Source organism: Armigeres subalbatus, chromosome 2 (genome assembly GCF_024139115.2).
Source record: "Armigeres subalbatus isolate Guangzhou_Male chromosome 2, GZ_Asu_2, whole genome shotgun sequence".
Taxonomy (NCBI): Eukaryota; Metazoa; Arthropoda; class Insecta; order Diptera; family Culicidae; genus Armigeres; species Armigeres subalbatus.
Window position 1 is genome coordinate 43,515,503 of NC_085140.1, and position 23,746 is coordinate 43,539,248.

At 39.6% G+C, this 23,746-nt stretch overlaps 1 protein-coding gene across 1 annotated transcript in view; it reads right to left on the bottom strand.

The window, feature by feature from the left end:
• The window catches only part of LOC134214321 (5-hydroxytryptamine receptor 2A-like), a 388,716-nt gene that overhangs the window by 302,496 nt on the left and 62,474 nt on the right, over positions 1–23,746 (bottom strand). The window lies entirely within an intron of this gene.

Genomic DNA, 23,746 nt, shown 5'->3' on the forward strand with positions numbered 1-23,746 from the left:
TAAGACACTGGTCGCGTAGGCGGGACTAATCCTGAGAGGGAGTTATCAACCAATCGTCCATTTCACTATCACCCACTTTGCCAAACTTCCAGTCACCAAGGGAGCTCAGTGCGACATGTGTCGTAAAACTACCCGCCAGCTGGCCGCCATGTCAGTTTCGGTCGCTGCGAGGAAGGTCAGCGGGAGACAGCGCGGGTTATCGAACTTCGAAGCAATCTCGGCCTGAGAGGAAGGACAACCTCACCCACTCCCGCTCCTTCACCAGCCCGCGATGGTTTTGTCCGTTTATCCAGCTCGTTTGATCCATAAAATGAAAACATGACACTGGAAAGCTCACTTAAGTGAACCTCAATAAACCCTGTTGCCCGTCCAATAAATAATATGAAAAGGGACGTTCCGAACCGATCCGAACAGTCATTATCAACTTAAATTGGACGGGATATAAAAGGGCTTAGTGTGGGGATAAGTAGAGCGCAAATAAAATTATGGCCATATTAAAACTTTCGCCCTAATTGGGATTCTTTCCCGTAATAAAGTGGAGCCGACCACGCAGAAATTCGGCCGCGTCCCGGCCTGTTCTGGCGAGTGGCAAAATTTTCTTTTCGTCGTGATTCTGGAATGTCCAATCTCATTTCGGGCGGCTCTGGCAGATGGTGGAAACTGCACAACTTTGTTTGTTTTGCTTGCTGTTTGTTCATCGAGAACGTGAAACTTCTTTTGCTCGTTAATATTTTCTTCCTCAAAGGGAATATGACATATAAAAGTATAACGTATTCATATATAATTAGTGTTCGTGAAGTTTTCTATCAGGAAGATAACATATCACTAAACAAGTTTTATTTCCTGCAGCTCGAATGGTTCTAAATCCATCATTAAATGGTAAGGTGTCAATGAACGGATATTTTAGAATATATCAGCGGAAATATATGCAGCTGCAAAGTCTGGGTCTGAAAGGATTTGAAAATGAAAAATCTTTTGTATGGAAAGCGAGGCTATACTGCCAGAAAATATTCAAATTGGGTATCGAGGCAGAATTCCATCTTGAGCAGTTGACTGTCTGTATTCGTGTGTAGGTGCATGTACTGTGTACTTGAACAGATAAACCAACCCAAAATTCGAGTTCAAAATACTTGCAAATGAGAATATCGCAAAAAAAATTGGGTAATTTTCATTATGGTTGTCAAAACTAGAGTAAGATGCATGCACCTCACCGTAGTTATTCAGCCCAATAGCTCAAATTTGAGTAAATTCAGTATACCTAATTTTGAGTTGAATAATGTCAGCTTTTGGTAAACTAATCCCGGCTTTGGATAAATTGTTTGCATGTGATTAAAGACAAACTACCTAGCATTGGAAAGTCATTTTACTCAATATGGGGTTCTTGGCTTAAAATACGGTTTTTAGTAAAACAACCCACTATTAGGTAGTTTTTGGATTCAGTGTATGCTGTGATGTCAAACTGTGTTTCACTAGAACGGTTACTAATATTGTAGATTATTTCTCCGCTCCTAGGCAGAAAGTTGCCGACTTCCGCTTTCATTCTCAGATTTCGGTGACCCATGTTCGAGTTCAAGTTGTGGAGCCATCACTCAGGACAAGACAGAATGTGTGAAAGAGATGACATCAAACCAAACCGTTATCGGCGAATATTCAGGTATAGTGCGGGAAAATGCAAAGACCGGTAATTATGGCGACTTTTGGCCGAAAGGCATTTCGCCAAAAGCTGTTTGACCGAATATGTCATTTTGCCGATTGATCCGTGAAGCCGAAAGCCATCTTGCTATTGACCGAATGGGACAAACAGCCGTTCGGCTGAACTGCTCGTTTGCCGCAAAAGTTGTTCATTTGGCTAAAATGGTCCTATGACAGAAAAGGGTCATTTTGACAGACAGAATAGGCCGGTTTTCATCAAGCAGAACATATTGTTTGATGAAAAAAATCATTTACACGATTACGCCCTGATATCCCGGGACCGCAACCGACGCATTCAACCTTTCTTTTCATAAAATGTTGGTCCTGTGAAAAACCGAGTTTATTTCCATAATGCGCCACTAACAGCAACCAAACGATGGTCCCAAAATAGCGTGAGAATTTCTCTTGAGTGCTGTTGCTCTTGACGACGGTCTCTCGATTATCCACTTTCTGCTGGGATTGCTACAGTACTGTGTAGTCCTCGTGTCCACTGTGTGTAAAATCTTAATAGAACTGAAGATTAGAGCCCAGTCCTTAAGCTCCAAACCCAGTTTTTTCTAGGTACAGTGAACTCTCTCTAACTCGATGTTCTGTAACTCGATATTTTCTCTTACTCGATGAAATTCAAAGTCCTTTGAATTTTGCATGCTGCTTTACCTCCGTGAGTCGATACCTCCCTTACTCGATATTTTCTAAGTCGAAGTAATTTCCCAAAGCATTTTCACCTCGCTAATTCGATATTGTCAGACCCAGTTCACATGTTCATGTGACACTGCCGAGACTGAACTTGTTTACTACCGCTGAACAGGCCGCGCAAACCCGATGTCAATTTCATAGAAGAACTGTCAATTGACGGTAAAATCAGCTGATTTCAAGCGTCTCGTAAAAAAGCCCTATATATACGATGTCTGGCCGTTTGGTCAAATGCCGTTTGGCCAAAAGCTTAAAAAAAACTTATATGGTTAGTAATTAGTAATAAGAAATACATGAAGTGTGCAGCGAGATGTGAGGAATGAGACATTTCGCACATTTCATAATAGGAACGGGGAAGTAAAGAGTAAAAAGTGATACGTTAAAAGTGAGAATAAAAAAAAAGTGAGAAGTGACAAATTCGAAGTGAGAAGTGAGAATTGAATAGTGAGAAAAGAAAAGTAAAAAGGGAAAAGTAAATTGTGAAAGGTGAGAAGTGAGAAGTAAGAAGTATGAAATAAGAATTGAGAAGTGAGAATTTAAAAGTGACAAGTAAGAATTGAGAAGTTAGAAGTGAGAAGTGAGAAATGAAAAGTGGGAAGTGAAAGTTAAAAATGAGAAGTGAAAAGTAAAGTCAGAAGTGGAAAGTAAGAAGTTACAGATAAGAAGTGAGAAGTGACAAATTCGAAGTGGTATGTGAGAAATAAAAAGTGAAAAAAAGCAAAAAGTGAGAAGAAAGAAGTGTAAAGTGAGAAGTAAGAATTGAGAAGTGAAAAGTAAGAGGTTAGAAGTTGGAAGTGAAAAGTTTGAGTAGTGAGAGGTGAAATGTGAGAAGAGAAAGGTAAAAAATAAGAAGTGATAGGTAAAAAATGAAACAAATGTTAGTGAAAAGTGAGATGTGACAACTTCGAAGGGAGAAATTCGAAGTGAGAAATGCGAAGTGATAAGTGAGAAGGGAAAAGTGAGAAAAGAGAAGTGATGAAAGAGAAGTGGGAAGTGAATGGTGAGCAATGCGAAGTACAAAACGTGTAGTGAGAAGTGAGAAATGAAAATTGAGAAGAGTGAAGAAAGAACTGTGAAGAACTGTCCTTCCTTCCTGCTTTCCTTGATAAAATAGACGTGAAAAATTTGTGAAGTAAGAGCTGCGAAGTTAGAGGTGAAAAGTGAGAAGTGGTGATTCCAAACATATAATTTCTATGTACTCACTTGCTCGACGGCTATTGCAAACTATTGAAGATCGCGCTTGTTTCGACCGGAGCGAGGCGCAATACAAACGCATTAGCCACCGAACACCGTATAGATAATTTACCATTTTCTCCCTGATCCCAAATCCTTAGCCCCGTCCATCCTTAAACATTGTAAACTAACCTCGAGTCACTACGAGTACGCTGGCTTCTTAAAGCACCTCCATGGGAGTCCCCATCTGGGTCCTTATCGCTTTTTCCGGGCCCTATATAGCGACCCACTTCTACACCGGTAGTATCTAAACGGGAATCACCTGTCATAAGACGAGTTTAAACAATCCCATTGAATTCCACCACTTAATTAAGTGGTGGAATTCAATGGGATTGTTTAAACTCGTCTTATGACAGGTGAAAACATTCCACTAAAAAGCTCAAAATAATTTTCTTATCTAAACGGGAATGTAAAATGAGAACGCAACTCAAAATTAGCCGTGAGTATCCAAATTTAGCGCTCCATACTGGGCTGCTAAATTTCTATACAGGATTGCTATTCTGTGAAACTTCACTTAAGTATTGATAAAAAAAGCAGAAAATCTGTTTTTCTTTTTCAGAACAATTTCGGCGAATACAGTCAAATAGGAGGGAAATAGGAGTAACTACAGTAATAGATCAGCTCGATACACACCGGCGCCCGCTAGAGTCCACAATATTGATGGATTTTCTGTGAGAGAAAATCCTACTGTTTTTTTGCAAGTTATTCAAGGAGGAGGTCTTTCAGGAATCCCTCAGAAGAGAACTCAGAAGGTTCTTTTAGTAATTGCTTAGTATGTTCTTCAAGGAGTTTCTTCAGAAAATCTCCTGCAAGTTTCGCTTTTCTGTCGTTCATCATAGGGGAACTGTTCCGATCTCCATCTCACTGAACATATATTGATCTCATCGCGAAAGAAAGGAATACGGCACCAATTTCGTGGCTTCTTTTTGTAAACATGCGTGCTCACTGCCGAAAAAAAATCACAAATATGAGAAATAAATCAAATACCTTTCCATTGCTTTGTTTTTGATGGGATGAACGGGTATACCCCGTTAGGCATAAGTACGTTAGGCATAAAGACGTTAGGCATAAGTACGTTAGGCATAATGGACGTTAGGCATAAAATGGCCCAAAGAACAGTAAATGACATAAAGAAGGCAGGTACATATGTGCCAAATGTCCATTATGCCTAACGTACATTATGCCTAGCGTCCGTTATGCCTAACGTTCGTTATGCCTAAAGTATTTATGCCTAACGTCCTTATGCCTAACGCCGCGGACCCGGGATGAACATCGGAGCCATGAGATGAAATCCACGACCCGAGCAGCACAAGTCAGACAACAGTAGTTGCAGCAACTTGATTGTGACTAAATCTAGCCGCATATTAGTTGCAGTAACCTATGTGGAACATGTGTGCTACTAGGGGAGCAGTTCCCCTATATGATTTGCTTTGGAAATTCAAATTGAATCATTGAGTTCCTTCAAGTATCATTAGCAGTTTCCCCAGAATAGTTTTAGGATATCTTCCAGAATCTTTTGGATTTTATTATTGGGATTGTCCTATAATCTCTTTTGTGGTTTCAAACAACTTTTCAAGATAATTCGCCGGGTTATTTCGGAAGTTGTTTCGAGGTAAATTACCAGAAATCCAGGAAGGAATGACTATAAAAAAATGAAAAAAAATCTTGTTATATAATATTTAGATACTATGATGGGTCTTCTGTAAGCTTTGCGAGCAAAAGCGTATTATTAATCCCAGTTGCCCTCCGGAGATGGCATGTTCTATTCCCGATTCGGTCAAGGATGTTTTTGATTGGGAATAGTGTATCCATTGGGCTTGTTACCCAAAATACATGTTCATGCGAAACCGGGCATAGGAAAACTTTCAATCAATAACTAAGGAAATGCTAATAAAATACTAAGTTGAGAAGCTAGCCCAGTTCCAGTTGAAATGCAGAGCCATTGAAAAAGAAGATGACTACTTTTAGCGACTCCCGGTGAGAACTCAATATGTTTATGAAGTCGCTATACAAATAGAAACCACCGATGGGAACATGGGGCGCTATCCTAAAATAGCACTCGAGAAGGAGCGCTATTATAAGAAGAGCGATGAGGACTCCCGTGGAGGTGCTCTCTATCTGAAAAATTAAATGATATTGATTGTATATATCACAAAGAACCATGGCTCCGTAAAGTGTTATACAAGCCTGAGCCTACCAAATAAACGGACTTGGAAAAAAAATACCATTTTCTCGACACTAAAACACGCCATGTACTCACTTGCTCGATGGCTACTGCAAACTCTTGTTACGACCGGAGCGAAGCGCAATACAAGCACATTAGCCACCGAACACTGCACAGATAATTTACCATTTTCGCGACACTAAAACACGCCATGTACTCCCATATCATTTATCTCCTCCCAATTCTCTCTTTTTACTATTCATGTCGAACATCCCACTCCTCACTTCACTTAATAAGGAAATCAATTTTAACTATTCGGCCAAATGGAATTCGACCAAATGGCATTCTGTCAAATGACCCTAAACCATATTTCTACATGTTATGAAAAGTTTTTGATATTTTGGAAGAAAAATATAAATATGTACTCTACCTCGATATCAATATCGAGTAAGAGAGTAAGGGAGAATTCATTATTAGATTTATTATTAGCTAGAAAAAAAAATGAAAGGTAATAGCAGTGCTTCCAAAGTCTTGTACGGACATTCAGACAAACAGACGGTTCAAGTTAGACTAAATGTTCGATGACTCACAACAGAAATATTTTCGCCTCAAAAACGAATGAATCCTCCTGTCAAAACGTCGGGTAGATAATAAACCCATTGTGAAATAGTAATACTGAGTAGTCGTTCAATGAATATGAATCAATCGTAAAGTCGACCCATATTCAGTTGATACCTTTACCTTCACTCAGGATCATTTCCCAAGTAACATTTTGAGTTTTATCATACTCCATTAGCAGTTTTGGAGAGCAAATTTTGAAGACTAGCAATAAAACTAATATCTACATGACAACCTCTTGAAGACCACTACAAGATTATGTTATGACCAAACTTGAGAACGTCTTCAAAGCAAGCTCGAGGTTGTTAATAAAGCTGCCATAAAACCACTGTCAAAAAAGGGAATTTCTCTTTTGTTATTAAACTGGAGAAAAAGGAAAATCGTAGGAATGGAAGAAAGAAAAAAAAACATTAATGGATAAAAAACAACATTCATGGATATGGATGTAAAATAATATGGAATCATCGAAAATTGGATGCCCCAGAACTCGCTCGCGTGCATACAATTTTGGTGCGCCTTCGAATTTCTGGTCAAACCAGGTAAGAAAAGCAGTTTATTTAAATGCGCCGTCGCAATATCGTGATTTACGGAAATTAAATTTGAGCAAATCAATAATCAATACTGTATACTGTTTTTTTTTACTTGTGGTATTTTGATTCGCACCGAAAAATTTCTCGTGCTCATAGATTTATGAATCATTCTGAAATATAGCGGTTGCTACATATGGTAGTGAATATCGCAAAAGATTTTTACCGATATGAAATCAATTCTATAATACCATCATGGCTGCTACTACACCGTGGGTAGTTGTGATGGTCAAAATACAGTTTTGCGTATCTTTCAAGTATAATAAGTACTTGCTAGAAATTGCTAATTAATTCATTAAACTAGGAAAATGAATTCAATAAAAGTACTGTGAGAAGATGGAGAGAGGAATCAAGTATACGTGGACTCCAAGTAACTTAGATGGTACTTCAATCAAATTAACGGCGTTCATTTCTAATTCGATCTTTTAATAACTATATAATAAGCATCAGATAAAACAGTTTCTGTCTGACTTTTTTGGTGTTTGTTTTGATTATGCGTTCTCTTTCACGATGATCAATTTTCATTTTCGCCATTCCTCGTGCTGAATGGCGTCTGAACTATTTTTAATGTGAACGATGTTCAAGCCATCAAGCCACAAATTCAAAAGTGTTCAGGTTATAAGCGATCAAGTTACCGGGGTCCACAATAATTGCAATTGAAGTTATGCTTCCACCAGCGGCAGTAGAATATCTCAAATATTGATTATCGCACCATTTGTTGCGTGTTCGTATTTATACTATCTTAATTTAACGGAAATAAAAATACATATTCGGTTAGTTTACTCGATTTTCATTATCTATTCCATTCTCAGGAGTGCGATTGGATTTTATTGTCGATAAACAACAAAATTTTAAATATGCGAATGCTCAATTTTTAAAGTTTACGTATTCATTGTGGGGGAACAGCTCCTGGATTTCATCTCATGGTTCCGATGTTCATCTCATCAAAAACAAAGCAATGGAAAGGTATTTGATTTGCTTCCTATTTTTGTGATTTTTTTTTCATGTTTACAAAAAGAAGCGACGAAATTGGTGCCGTATTTCTTTGTTTCGTGATGAGATGAAAATATGTTCAGTGAGATGGAGATCGGGACATTCCCCCTATTTATTGTTTTCTTTGTTTAAGTTTTCGAGAAACTTGTAGCAGAAACATTATGATAGAAACTTTTGTTTTTGGCCATTCGGTTGGCCATAGTGCATGAAGTTCAACATAAACATTATGTTCTTGTATAATCCCATTATAAACCTAGAAAAAACCACTAAGTTTTATGGAGGTTATGCGTAAGACAAGTCTATGACCAAAACATCCGGTTTTATTACAGTTTTCAGAATTGGTTTTATTGGAGTCCTCAAGATAATCATTAGCCCACTCATAAGTTTATTAAGCTTTTGACATTTGTGGTTTTATTAGACGTTTTATTATGGTTTTGGAGATAGCTATAAGTCTTCAAACAAAGCTAATCTTGCAGCATTGAACAAAGCAGCGATAAAACCGTCAAAAAACTCAAATAAATCCATGAAGGCTTGAAATTGTTACTTGGGTTTGGATGAACTTAGACATCTCTTTTTGCATTTTTTCGTACAACTAAGTTGTACCGAAAGGCTATCATTCCACTCCGAAAACTTTTTATAGAAGTCTCAGAGACCCATAGTGTTATATATTGTTATATATATTTATTGACATTGCAAACTAAAACCGAAAACGCTTTGGAATACGTTGCATATTCCGTCTGCAAGAGAAACGGGTTTTCTTGATGCACATATCCTTATTGAACCGGTTTCAGTATTTTCCGATAATGAAGACATTGCAAAAGCCTTTAATGGTCCGGTAGATACTTTGGGCAGAACTCGAGAACGTTTTGGAAAACCTTGAATTCCTAAAAATTTCTCACTGGCTTTATACGATCAGGATGACTAAACTTGATTGAGAGTTCAAAATTAATAATGTGGTAGGATTCAATAAATTCAGATTCGTTTGCATGCTATCAGAAATGAAATCTTCCCAAACTTCAAATATTGATATTTTTCCTTTAAACCCAATATCCTTATAAACAATTATACTGAAGAAAGCGAGAACCTAGCTCTCTTCTGTGATATTACAGAGCCAACCTAAACGCTAACCCTATCTTCAGATTGGTATCAAATTTGCTCAAAAAATTTTTATTGGCCTTGGTTTTAATGGATTCAAACATTTTTTTGAAAAATTTAAATTGTAATGCCCGCTCTTTTGAGGGTAAAGAAGATATTTTTTTTAGGCTTTATTAAGGTGTTTTTTTAATCTACAGACTAAGTTCAACACCGGGTAAAGAAGATAAATTATTCAACTTCTCATCAGTTCGTAATGGGCACATTGTCATTATAACTGAAACCTATTTGAAACCTGGACTCTTCATCAAAAGAGATCCAAATTATTTTATTTACATAAATGAGCGTCTTGATAGCGCCTGTGGTTGGGTTGCCATTGTCATTAATAGACGTATGAAACATAAATTATAATATTCATTTGAAACCAAAGTTTTCGAAACCTTGGGAGTTTCTGTTAGAACAAATTTTGGACAATTCTCTTTTATTGTTGCCTACTTGCCTTCAGGTCAGCTGTGTGCCCAATTGGTAACTCATGCTGTGCTGACTTTGACTCTGATCACCTTCCTGTGATTTTTGAAATCTCACAAGAAGCCATTAACAATCCAATCAGCTCTACTTTTAATTATCATAGAGCTGATTGGGATTTATATAAAACGTGTATCGATAGGAATTTTGATATCAACCCTCTCGATACCAAAAGTGATAATGATAATGCTCTCGTATCTTTGACAAATTTAATTGTCAAAGCCAGAGGCATTGTAATTCCTAAATGTAAAATTTAATTCAAATCCATTATTATTGACGAGGATCTTCTGATGTCTTAAAAATGTGAGGCGAAGGCAATAGCAAAGAATTCGCGAACCCGCGTTGAAAGTTATTTGACGAGATTTGCAAATGTAATTGAAAACGTTTCGAAATTCTGAGAAATTCCAACTTAAAGAAAATGTCTCAGTTCGAAACCCTTTTGAAAATTAATGAAAATTCTCAAAAAAAAAAAAAAACTCAAAAGCCAATTTCAGCGCTTAAAGAGGGAAATCTAATTTTATTGACAAATGACGAAAAGTCTCAAAAACTTACTCAGCAGTTTAAGAGTGCACATAATTTTAGTCTAGGTCTCAATAGTCCAAATGAGGATCAGGTCACGCGGAGGTTCGAAAATATTCTCAATCAAGAGAATGTTTTTGACCCTTCGTTGGGAACTAGATTGATGAGGTGAGATCTATTACAAGGAAATTTAAAAATATGAAAGCCCCGGGTATGGTATTTTCTACATACTTATCAAAACACTTGCTGAGAGCTCTTTATCCTTTTTGGTTAATTTATTTGGTCAATTTTTTTTTTTCATTAAGCAAACTGTTTGAAAAATGATGGTTCATATTAATGACAATTCTACTTTTGCTAATGGGCATTTTGGTTTTCGCCATTGGCATTCAACCACTCATCAGTTATTATGAATTACGAATTTAATTCGACTTAACAAATCTTAAGGATATTCGACTGGAGTTGCTCTTCTTGATATAAAGAAAGCATTCGACAGTGTTTGGCATGAAGGTTTGATTGTAAAATAGATGAATTTTAATTTTCCAAAATTATTTATCAGATCGCTCACTGCAGGTAAACTCCTAGTGTACCGCTGTAAGCGCGCTTAATGTTGGTGATTCATTGTAGCTTTGCTATATGAACAAATTTGAGGAACGAGCTTCTGAAACTAGGCTATAATTTCAATTAAAAAACATTTTTGGATAGGAAAGCCTTTTAATGTTAGCATAATTTATATACCAATCCAATCAGTTAGAATAACTTCTTTTTTATGAACAAATTACTTTAAACTTTTGAAAGAAAACTTTAAATTTGTGTTTTGCTTTGGTCGATTTACCCCACAAAGTAAATAATGCTTAAAATTAAACGGTTCAACAATTCGGTATCTACTTCAACGAACTTGAACCCGGGAAAATCCCAGAAAACCCACCGCTGTCTGGCTTCCCGGCTAGAATGGCTAATGTCCCATTTTATCAGGCAATAAAACTTTCCCAACGGAGTAAATCACCCTTGGTTGTCTCCGTTTTGTACCGGAAATTATCCACTACCTGTGACGATTCTTTAAACACCCGCTCCCCACCCATTTCACCGAAGAACGGATATTCAATCTGACGTTTCGGTACCGACGCGCCGCATTCGACTGCTCCCCTGCTCTTTAATAAGTCTTATCGGTTCTGCTGCCATGGATCCCATTAATCCACCGGCTGTTTCCTGCGTTCATTGGACGAACAAACGGCGGGATAAAGTTGGGTTGGAAGAAATATATCTCCGCGCATAAACTCGAACACGGTTCCGGCGGACCTGTCTTCGGTTCGGGAAGTCGAACACACCGCACCGCTCGCTCGCTCGCTCGGTGTGTCGCAGCGCTGGCTGCCCATTATTAGCACGCGCGCACCTTTGCCAAGGCGAACTAACAAATGAACCACATCACCGTCGTTCGCCGGAAACGGAGCAGGAAAAGGGGTTATGTCGAGTAGCACGACCGTGATTAGCATTTATTTACTGCCGGCAGGGATACTTAAAAGGCCGCTTGTTTTGCCCCACTCTGGAACCGTTGCGTTGCGTTGGCGGCGTTTCGTCGTTGTTTGCGATCGCTGGCTGGCGACCAGGTTGGAGCGCCGGTTATTAGTGAGGCTAATCTGATTTTTTAGTGCTCAGCTGCTAGCCGAGACTCGTCTCCTTTGGGTGGAAGCCAGACTGGGTGTGATGGTGCCATTAGCAGAGGTGTCGACGAAAACGACGATACGAATGTGAGGAAATGTGTAATCATATTACGAGGCACATGCTATGGTTTCTTTTTTCGCTGCCAGTGCCGACGTCGGAAATATCCTTTTCTTTTGGTGTAGTTGTTTGGTTCCATGATTAGTTAAGTAGCAGATTGTGACGGCAAAGTTTTCACCGAGCCAACCTACATGGAGGATAAAGGCATCAGCTGGAAATCCATTAGCGTAACTTAAGATGGTCTATGGGGAAGAAAACATTTTAAAGGTTGAACAATGTTCTACAAAAGATGGCTAAAATATCAAACACTGAAGAAATGGACTACTAGAAGGAAAGGTTGAAAATAGTTGCAAATGAAATAAGAAAACTCCATAAATGGAATATCTTTTATATGCTGTTTTCGAGTTATGCGAACACAGACCATTTCATTTTTATTATATAGAAAAGAAGAAGAAGTTAGAAGAAGAAGAAGATTGAATAGAAGATTTCGCAAACAAACCAGTTGCAAAAGAAAAAGGAAAAACAAAGTGACATCAATCTGAAAGTGCGCGTCTGAAAGTGCGCGTGCGCTTCCAGTTTTGACAGTTTTGACAGTTTTTAACAATCACATAAATATCTTTGATCCTTTGAGAAATTTGTTAGAATCTCATAGTTCTCATGGCAACATTATTCTTTCACAAAATCCCATATTTTTTTATCGAAACGAAAAGGAATCGAATACAATCAGAAAAGTTCAAAATTAACTAAAATTTACTTTGTAATGCAATCAGTTTCATTCACAGTTCCATGTATGTTATAGAATTGTATACTTCAATAAGGTCATGTAACTTTAATAATAATAACAAAAATCCTTAATTTAATCACCAGGATTTGTACAAAATAAAATACTGTAAAAAATGTTTTCCAAAACTAAATAAAACAAATCGCTAACATAATAACTACATGCATTTTTATCGAATACAGTATTGTGTTTGGATCACTATTCCCAAGTACGATGGCCGATCTCCCTATTTTCTATCTTGTGAAAGCAAGATTGAATTTTTCATGAGACTCGATTCACCAAGCTTCCAATCAAACATTATATTTAACAGTGATCTTATAGCCTTTCGATTTACCTTAGTTAGTTCAAGAAAGTCAACAAGCGACACCGTTCAACTTAATTTTCCAGCGCCAGGGAAAGTCTTGGCTCTCTGCTGTTGCAAAATGTGTATTAGCAAAATCGTAGGCGGTCCAAGGTGCCGTGCTTGCTATTGCCTCCAGGGCAGAAGCGAAATAGGGAGAATTTCTGTTGCCAAAATATGTAAATTTCATTTAGGGGAGTGTTAGTGCGGAAGTGATTACGGTACTACGGAGCCTTTATTACTTATTCATTGGTGGATAGACAAATCTGGGAATCGGAAGGGCATCTTGCCCTGTAGCCATATTCAAAACGCTTGCAATGGGGGAAGTTTTAACAGAGATCTCCATAAGTATCAAAATTGCTGGAGATTGGTGCTACCTACGTTAATTAGAAAATTACTAAGCAAGGAGGGCGAGGACTTTTTGCCCTACAACGCACCATCAATAAGCCGTTGAAGCTTGCATACCGAACAGAAAGCAATCTTTCCACAGCTCCAATTAAACTTGTCCAAAAGTGTTAATTACACAAATCATGACACCACTCAGAAATTTTTGCTCGTCGGGCAAGCAAGCAAGGTAAATTGACACCGATTATGATGCTCACTTTTGCAAGCTCGAGTCCATGCGGTGGGAATGCTCCGGCGAGTGCCGTTTTCATCCAGCGACCGGCCATATTTCATCAGCTCAATTAAGCATTCTGACAGCGTACGACGACGAAAATGACGACATCAACACGGGCTCTCGCTCCAGGAAAGCCTGTCCATCTAAAAATATACGAAAACACATTTTTGCTATGCGGCGGCTACTATTAATCCCCTGTCACTTGCCGGCATCACCGAGCCGAGCACCAGCAGAAACTCCAGTCAGGGATCCAGATGTGGACATTCCACGAATGAGTTTTATGGCAGCCGGTCAAGTCACCGCTCTGTACGGGCAATTTATTTCGTTACGTATCGAGATTGATGGTCCGAGTTTGGACGAAGGACTTTTTTCGCACGGTCGTCGTTTCTCGCGCTCGACCGGAATGCGAATGAAATGTACACTAAACCTAAATTTAGACGTGGAAGATCACACATAAAAGTGAAGTGTAGCTACAGGTAGGCAGTTTGCGGAATGCTTTTTCGCCCTTTCTTGACGGATTTGACAGGAGTGCGTCATTTTGAGACTACCCACATCTTCCAATTTAATAGTTAATGCTAGTACGTGGATACGGAAAAGCCATACAAAGTTGCTGCTTGATGGTACTGAGCTAATCTTCTGATACATTGTTCCAGTCTTCTTATGGTTTAAAGGGAAGCTTATTCGGCAATCACATGAAAATGGCAGCTTGACGTTTTTGACATTTATTATAGTTGTAACAAAAAAAAAATTGATTTCACTCGTAAAACGCGAAACTTTTGATTTCACGAAATTACCTCCGGAACTATTTGCACGATCGGACATAAGCGTTCACATTTACCTGCACCATAGTGTTGTGATGTCCGATCATAAATTCTCCATGAGTCTATGAGCCGTTGCTCAGAAGGACCAATCTTCAAAAAGACGGTCAAAAACCATTTTTTCAAAATTATCCAAATTGATAACTTGAGTCATAGGTTATTAGTAGAATACTTGACGATGATGTAAACATAGTTTTGAGTAATTTTATTCGGTGGATCTTACCTTTACAGTCAATACAAGTTGAGCATGATGTCGATTTTTAATTCTGTTAAATGTTGTAACAATTATCGTACTATTAATTGCATATTATTCGGCAACTCGGCCGTACGAAAACTATTTTTTTTGTTAATATTGTATATATGTTAGTTTTTTGCAATTGATGTTCAATTTGTTCACTGTTCACAGTTGCGAGTGTACATTGTTTATTAAACGAGAGGATCGCACTCCATGCCGCCCAGTAACTGTCTGGGCGGGACGGTATAGAATGCGAATTCAATCGCACGAATCTCAATGTGCACTCGCTTGGCTGTGGGTATACAATAGTAAAGCACATGTGGAGATTGGACAAATCAAGCATCCGAAAGATATTCAATTTGCAAAAAAGAGAGCTAACCGCGGTGGAGGTTGGTACTCGGATTCTGATGGCTTTTCCGCAAACGTGACCTTTAAGTGGTCTTGTTGTGTAGGGGTTATCACGCCTATCTAGAGAGTAGGAGGTTGAGGGTCCGAGTCCCTCCAAGACACGTGGATTCTTTTTCGCAAATTTCATATCAATTTGTCCATTTCGAAACATATGCTGTGCATATGCACAGCCAAGATATTTAACAAAATTATCGTACTGTTGATTAGGTTGGCCACAACATACAGCGCTCAAACCTATTATATTTGGCATCATTACAAAGTGTAGCCCTAAAACTAATAAAGCCACGCTTAAAAGTTCGTAAATTATTTTTGATCGCGCAGAAAGTACTCGGTCTTTATTATGTATAAAACTATTATTATATTATCTTCTTGCTGTATTCATAGTAAAATTCAAAAGGGTACCCATCGGTACCCATCAATGAAATTCACACTGAAGTTTCATTTTTTTGTCAGGAATCCAATCCTGAAGAAATTAGGTTCCGCCACCCTCCGCCCGCTCAGTTATTTCGGTTTTACTGACGGTGGTCCTTTCGGTCTTGCCAATCAATTTTGATAAGTGCAGCAACGCACAATTTGTTTTCACTTCTCTTTATACTTCTCATTTGCCCCAATGAAATGGTTTGACATCAGCTTAAAATTGTCTTGGGGTCGTACACTTATTACGTGCGCATTTTTTCTGGGGTTTTCGACTCCCTCTCCCTCATGTAAGATTTCTTTCATACAAATGTTTTTTTTAATTACATGGTGCGTAAAAAAACGACAGAAGCCACCCTCCCCTCCACCATAAGTTCTTACGTAATATGTGTACGCCTCCCTAGCACCATTTGTTCTGGTCTCACTTTTGTTGAGGAACTCCCACGTGATCATTAGTTCTTACAGACTCCTGTGCTCTGAGATTTTGAAAATATTGATAATGAAAGTAGGAGTACTATCAAGTCATGTTATGTTTAGTCGCAATGGATAATTTTGAGACAGGATTTAATTTTATCCCTTACTTCTAATTTTCCAAACTTACTCTGTAAAAATATCATGAGTTTTTCACATGAATCGTAATATATTAATACGTAGAGTTCAGTGCGTGATCTCTCATGTTTCGGACAGCAGAACGATCGCGTGGTCGGACGAATTATTGTGTTCTGCATTGCGCGGCCGGTAATAAAATTAATCAGTTCAGTGCGTGATCTCTCATGTTTCGGACAGCAGAACGATCGCGTGGTCGGACGAATTATTGTGTTCTGCATTACGCGGCCGGTAATAAAATTAATCAGTTCAGTGCGTGATCTCTCATGTTTCGGACAGCAGAACGATCGCGTGGTCGGACGAATTATTGTGTTCTGCATTGCGCGGCCGGTAATAAAATTAATCAGTTCAGTGCGTGATCTCTCATGTTTCGGACAGCAGAACGATCGCGTGGTCGGACGAATTATTGTGTTCTGCATTGCGCGGCCGGTAATAAAATTAATCAGCTCAGTGCGTGATCTCTCTTGTTTCGAGGTGGGCTTGGTAGTCATATGGCTACTGCATCTGCCTCATACGCAGGAGGTCGTGGGTTCAATCCTAGGTCCGTTCCATTCTCCTACTTTGTATATTTTTCTTTGTTTCTCATGTTCTAGCAATCGCTAGAACTGGAAATGGACTTCCATACCGTTTCCATTACTATTCCTATACCTTCAATTTGAGTATTCTAACAGTAATCTGCTAGAATCGGAAATGAACTTATATAGCTCGTTTCCTACATCCAATTAGAAATTCCATCAGTTACCTTTTTCCTATCTATCACATTGGCAGCTCGTTAACCAAGACGGACATCTGCCTCTCGAACCTAACCCAAAAATTCCAGCAAATTCCGCATGAACTGCAGAGGTATATTCGGCTTGCAGTGGGCGAGTGATTGCATCATCATTTCCTCCCCCTTCCCTACATTGACTTGCATTCTGACGTGGCAGGCGCCAGTATGACCTAACAAATGAGATCACCAGTACTTGTACATTGAAGATGTGAGCTAGTCCCAAGCAAACATCTGTTAGTTCCCTGTGCAAGAACAGCTGATCTGGTCATAATGGAGTAGCAACTACGAGCAGTCAATCAAGCTCAAGCTCAAGCTCAAGCTGAATCGTAATATATTAATACGTAATAACTTGCGCTTCTACAGCTTTACTTCGTTTAAGGACGAAACAAAACCTGTTCCATATGTTTACAATTTCTAACAATAAAATATTTGTTTCCTTAGCATTGCGGTGAGGTGGCTGAAATCGGTTATTAAATACCTGTGGAAATGCTCATAGAAAGAGAACTCTACATTGGGTTCGCCAGCCTTCGATATTTGATGGGGCACCACTTGGTGCAAGCACGTTGTCTTAGAGAACTATAACGTGCTTGCGACGACTGGTGCCCCACCTCTAGCTCCGATATTTGTACTTTAGCTTACAGGTCGTTGATGCCGAGAAGATAAACCATCTATTCAATGAAAAATCACAATATGTGGCCTGCTAGACCATTTTACTCACTTCTAACATTTATGACCGTCTTTTTTGGAATTGGTCCCACTGTGCGTTGGCGGCCCACAGTGCTTCGAACGTATGGAACTACGGGACAAAAATCATAACTTACATTCTATACGTTTTAACTCAATGGTGTTCTTTGGGGAAATGATTGTAAACTGGTTTTTCTACTATTTGCATTATTGAACTATGTTAAATTGATAATTGCATTAGTGGCGTAAACGCCAAATTTTGAAACATATAATACGCTTCGTATAATTGAGATCATTTTGGGAAAATTGTCACTTATGATAAAAACTATTATTTGCGTAATTGACCTATGTTGAACAGATAATTGCATAAATGCCGTAAACGCCAGATTTTACGATATGCCCCAAAGAACCAGGATCTTTTTACGAAAAATATGTGATATGATAATGTGGTATGTTAACAGTTTTTATTACAACAATTGACCAATTTCCAATTGATCATCTCATAAGTGACGTAAACGCCAGCTCTCATGTTTTATACTATAGAATCAGAATATCCTTAGTAATGATTTGAGGGATTTTTTTAACGACGGTATCAGAAATCATTGGAACTTGTTATATTTTTTTCCAAGTATGCTTATTTGGTAGGCTCAGGCGTGTATAACTCTTTACGGAGCCATGGCTCTTTGTGATATTTACAATCATATTATCTTATTATGAAGTTAGTAACAGAGGGGGAGAAGTCAGCGTACTCGTGGTGACTGGGATCATCATCAGAATGAAGGAAAGTTTCTGATATTTCGAATGGTTGATACGTTAACTATGAAATCATGGGCAGTAGAGCAATAAGCAGACTCTCATCTGAGCTCTCATCCTCCGAAAATTTTCGTTTGTAGGTGCTATGTCCTATGCGTCCATCAAAACCCTATTTCCATACAAGTTTCACCGTCCTTGAGCTCTCTACCGAAATTTTCTGCATAATGCTTAGCGAGGTACAATTCATCAGGTCTTGCAAATTAACCTCAGCGGACGTTTCAGACGCGGAAACCTGTTTATGAATGTTTTTTTCCTTTTCCTTTTTCAACGCGTAAAGGCTAGGAAGCAGATTTGCATGCACCTCGTTTAAAGTACTTTGCAGCAGATTGTACTTTCTGTCGGATAAACTCAAGTCATTTGCGCTTGAGCTACTGTATATATTGGCCGCAAATGCTAGCTCCTCAGGTTCATTTTATTGATAAGGTCTTCAACACGTAGTTTCTTGGTTTTATTCGAAAATTCCTGAAACGGTTTTTGAGGTCTACCCTTCGCGATGTTGAATGAAGACTTCTTCAATATTTATTTTCGGATTGCGAGGAAGATTTACCAACGAAGACAGTCAGAGAGTTTTGCTTCTCGAATTTCTCGGATGTTCGTAAGCTCTTTAACCATTTTTGATCAATTCTCAAACAGAAGATTTCGCAAAACTGCTTTAGTTCTTTGTCAAGCTCCTCGGAGAAATCTTCTGGGTTATATAAATCAGACAGAAACTTCAACACACGAGCTTTTCGTTAGGACGGATCAACGGAAAGCTATTGTTTGATTTTATCTATGTTATTGAGCGCAAGAGTATCATCTAGAAAATCGTTAACAGCTATTAATAGAGCAAATAAGTGCAGCTGGAATCACTTCCATTATCTTAAGAATACTATAAGTGAGATCTGGTGCGATTTGCAGAGATGTGTTTTGATGCACTTTTTTTTTAAAAGCTGTTTAAAGTTGCAGATTATTTCTTCCTATTTAACGTCATGCCCAAGACTTGGAAGCTTCACTTATCACAATGATGGAAATATGTCCTACTGAAACACATTCAATTGGATCTTACTTACTTGATTTTATGCTTTCCATATCGATTTTCACAGTGAAAGGTACCGTTCGAAAACTTAGGAAAGAAAAAGATGCTTTTCACTAACAGGTGATAAATCATCCACTTTCAGCGATAGAAATGTTTACAAACACGAGTTGTTTTGATCGTACTAGTGACCTGACAAAGATACTAATGCGCATATAGCATAACTGAAACATATGTTAATATCATGGTCTACTTGATTCGACTAAATACGAGAGTCGATTTTCCATTTTTGTCCAAGGGACACAGCACTGTGCGGCCCAACTAGAAGATTATATCAATATATGTTATTATGTTATACTAAATGTTTATAACAAAATTTGTTAGAGGTGCAGAATGTTGTTAAAATATCAAAATTTCTATCAAACATTACACAACTACACAACAAAAAACTATCAAATTTCGTTACAATTTTATTATAAAAATAACATATTTTGTTAGAAATTTATAACAGAACCAGATACAAAATATATTGTTTACTGTGCAGTTGGTATTCGTGATAGGTCTCCGGTTTGTGATCAACAATCAGAAACATTTGATTTTGTCTGAACAAGAACATTTTTCAAGAACATGAAACTAACAACATTACAAATTAGGCAACCATTTCAAATTATGTCAGCGTTGTGATATCTATGGCTGGGAGACTTTGCTACATTTATTTTAACAGTGGACAATGTTAGGCAATTCGGTGTTGAGCATTTTTCAAATCATATTTTTCAAAAATCCTGTTGCAGCATTTGAAAGATAATGGCTACTAAGAACAAAATTGTATCAAAATAAGTTATAAATATCACAATATGTTAAAATTGTGTTCAGTTTTTGTTATGCTCTTCTAGTCGGGGGTCCTCCACGATGATTCCGTTGACTTGTTTCAAAAATTATTTATTAGCTAAAGAAAATTTTCTGGAGAATGACGACTGAAGTTTTTCTATTACAATTAAACCGAAATGTCGGATGTAGGAACAATCAAATATATCAATACTGCTATCGCCGAAATAACTCAATCTGTCAAGAAAATTATTTTGTTCTTTCCATAGGAAACTTTATAAAGTAACTCTAAGAGTACCAGCTGGGAGAAGTTCATGATGACCAATTTGCTTTCCGATCAACCAACAATACTATCGAAGTGCTGTTGCTGTATCTAGATATCAAAATCAAAGGGTACAGTAGGGATCAATTCTATCCAGTGCTCTTGTGCCTCCACTCAGCATTCCTACCGACGTGTCGTCGCGACGACAAGTTGATCAAAATTCCTGATTAATCCACCTAGCCATTCTCGCATGATTGAAAATGTAAATTTCACATCGAAATGTGTAAAATAGCACTGTTAGGTAGATAGTCCAATTATCAATATTTTGATAATGGGTTGCATAGAATGCAACTTTTTTAGAGCAAATCGGATTAGTAGAAGTACCAAAAAAGATTATTATTGTTCCATACTTTTTTCAAAATTACTATTTTGGTCATAGCTTTTAATCCCTCAGTTCGATCCGGTCAATTTCTAACAGTGAGACAGGATTCAGTTGGAGTTGAATGCAATTCGCTAGAAAAATTTTAACCACCACATCAAGAACCGTGTTTGGTTTATCTGGCTGAGTTTAGCAAGCTAACGATTAGTTCATCATCTCGGGTTCTATCGAGGCGCTTCGATCGAGAAAACCAGGCATTTACGCAACTAACTTCCTTACAAAAATTAGAGAGCTTGTGCGTTTTGATCATTCAAGATAACCTTTGTATGGGTCCTATCCCACTGCTCAATTTACGACAATGAGATAGTGGGCTCGCTAGCAAAGGTGAACGCACAGTAAGTTAAGTTTTATTATAGACAAATCTTGAAAAACGAGTTTTTCCGATTAATGGGATTCCGATTAAAAATTGACTCCTTTGCACCTATAATGGTGCAACTGTACCAATAGTGGTAGTTGTTGATGTTAAATGACACCAATATCATTTTTGTTAGCAAATTTATCAGTTTATCTATGTGCTAATTTTGTTACAATTTTGCCACAAAAATAACAGAATTTATAACAGAATCCGATACAAAAAATATTTATTGTGCAGTTGGAACTTTTTACAGGTCGTGATAGGTCTCCAGATTGTAACTGATAAATAATTTTCTTTTGTTTTTGTCTGAACAAGATTGTTTCTCAAGAAGATGAAACTAAGCATATTTTATTAGTGACAGCCTTTTCAAATTATATCAGCATTGTGGTATCTATGGCTAAACATTTTAGCATAGCGGCATAGGCATAGCGAGACTTTGTTTGGGGACACAAAAGTCTCGCTATGCCTGGTAGGAGTGTCGGGGGGTTGATGCTTCTGCGGCACCTCAGAAATTGGAGACGTGTAAGATAAGTGGTGCCACTCCGTTGAGTGAAGTCTCGCTAGGCCTGGCAAGAGTGTTGGGGGGCAGATACCTCTGCGGCACCTCAGAATTAGGGGACACGAAAGTCTCGCTATGACTGGCAGGAGTGTCGAGGGATTGATGCTTTTGCGGCACCTCAGAAATAGGAGACATAAAAGGATCTGCCTCGTAGCTGAGGTAGGAGCGGCATAGGAGCCACCAACCTAGGGTCGCCTTTGGTACCACTCTGTTGCAGAATGGGGTGAACACCATACTGAATGAGGAACGTCTATGTTGTGAGATGGCGGCATGGAGTGCCTCCTGCAGGGTACCTGTAAGTCTCTTGCAATTATTCGATCGGCATAGGCAGATGAGTGTTGGAGCACATGTGGTGCAAGTGTGTCTTGTGCACATGTGGTGCATGGGGAGTGCTAGGAGAGTTGAGGCGCATACGTGCACTTGTGTACGTCATGTAGGGGGCGCATTTCGCAATAGTCATCCCCCGAAGTATTGCTTAATTGCGAAGAAGATTGGAAGCCTTCTTTCAAGATTCTCAGAAGCCTCCTTCCAAGAGGCTGGGAAGTCTCCCTACAAGAGGCTCGTAAGCCTCCTTCTAAGAGGCTCGGAAGCCTCCTTCCAAGAGGCTCGGAAGCCTCATTCCAAGAGGCTCGGAAGCCTCCTTCCAAGAGGCTCGGAAGCCTCCTTCCAAGAGGCTCGGAAGCCTCATTCCAAGAGGCTCGGAAGCCTCCTTCCAAGAGGCTCGGAAGCCTCCTTCCAAGAGGCTCGGAAGCCTCCTTCCAAGAGGCTTGGAAGCCTTCTTTCAAGAGGCCCGGAAGCCTCCTTCAAGAGGCTCAGAGCCTCCTTCCAAGAGGCTCGGAAGCCTCCCTTCTAAGAGGCCTCAAGCCTCCTTCCAAGAGGCTCTCAGAAGCCTCCTTCCAAGAGGCCTCAAGCCTCCTTCCAAGAGGCTCGGAAGCCTCCTTCCAAGAGGCCTCAGAGCCTCCTTCCAAGAGGCCTGGAAGCCTCCTTCCAAGAGGCTCGGAAGCCTCCTTCCAAGAGGCCTGGAAGCCTCCTTCCAAGAGGCTCAGAGCCTTCTTCCAAGAGGCTCCGGAAGCCTCCTCCAAGAGGCCTGGAAGCCTCCTTCCAAGAGGCTCGGAAGCCTCCTTCCAAGAGGCCTGGAAGCCTCCTTCCAAGAGGCTCGAAGCCTCCTTCCAAGAGGCCTGGAAGCCTCCTTCCAAGAGGCTCGGAAGCCTCCTTCCAAGAGGCCTCAAGCCTCCTCCAAGAGGCCTTGAAGCCGCCTTCCAAGAGGCTCAGAAGCCTCCTTCCAAGAGGCCTCGGAAGCCTTCTTCCAAGAGGCCTGGAAGCCTCCTTTCAAAAGGCTCAGAAGCCTCCTTTCAAAAGGCTCCTGGAAGCCTCCTTTCAAAAGGCCTCAAAGCCTCCTTCCAAGAGGCTCGGAAGCCTCCTTCCAAGAGGCCTCAAGCCTCCTTCCAAGAGGCCTGGAAGCCTCCTCCAAGAGGCTCGGAAGCCTCCTTCCAAGAGGCCTCAGGCCTCCTTCCAAGAGGCCTGAAGCCTCCTTCCAAGAGGCTCGGAAGCCTCCTTCCAAGAGGCTCGGAAGCCTCCTTCCAAGAGGCTCGGAAGCCTCCTTCCAAGAGGCTCGGAAGCCTCCTTCCAGGAGGCGCGGAAGCCTCCTTCCAAGAGGCTCGGAAGCCTCCTTCCAGGAGGCTCGGAAGCCTCCTTCCAAGAGGCTCGGAAGCCTCCTTCCAAGAGGCTCGGAAGCCTCCTTCCAAGAGGCTCGGAAGCCTCCTTCCAAGAGGCTCGGAAGCCTCCTTCCAAGAGGCTCGGAAGCCTCCTTCCAAGAGGCTCGGAAGCCACTTTTCAAGAGGCTCGGCAGTCACACAAATCACACAAGTCGAGTCAAGTACGAGATACTGAAGACGACCACACAGTTGTGGTCAAAATACGTATCTGCAAAGATATCGAAAATAATTTGTGGAATTAAATGGAGAGTACTTAACTC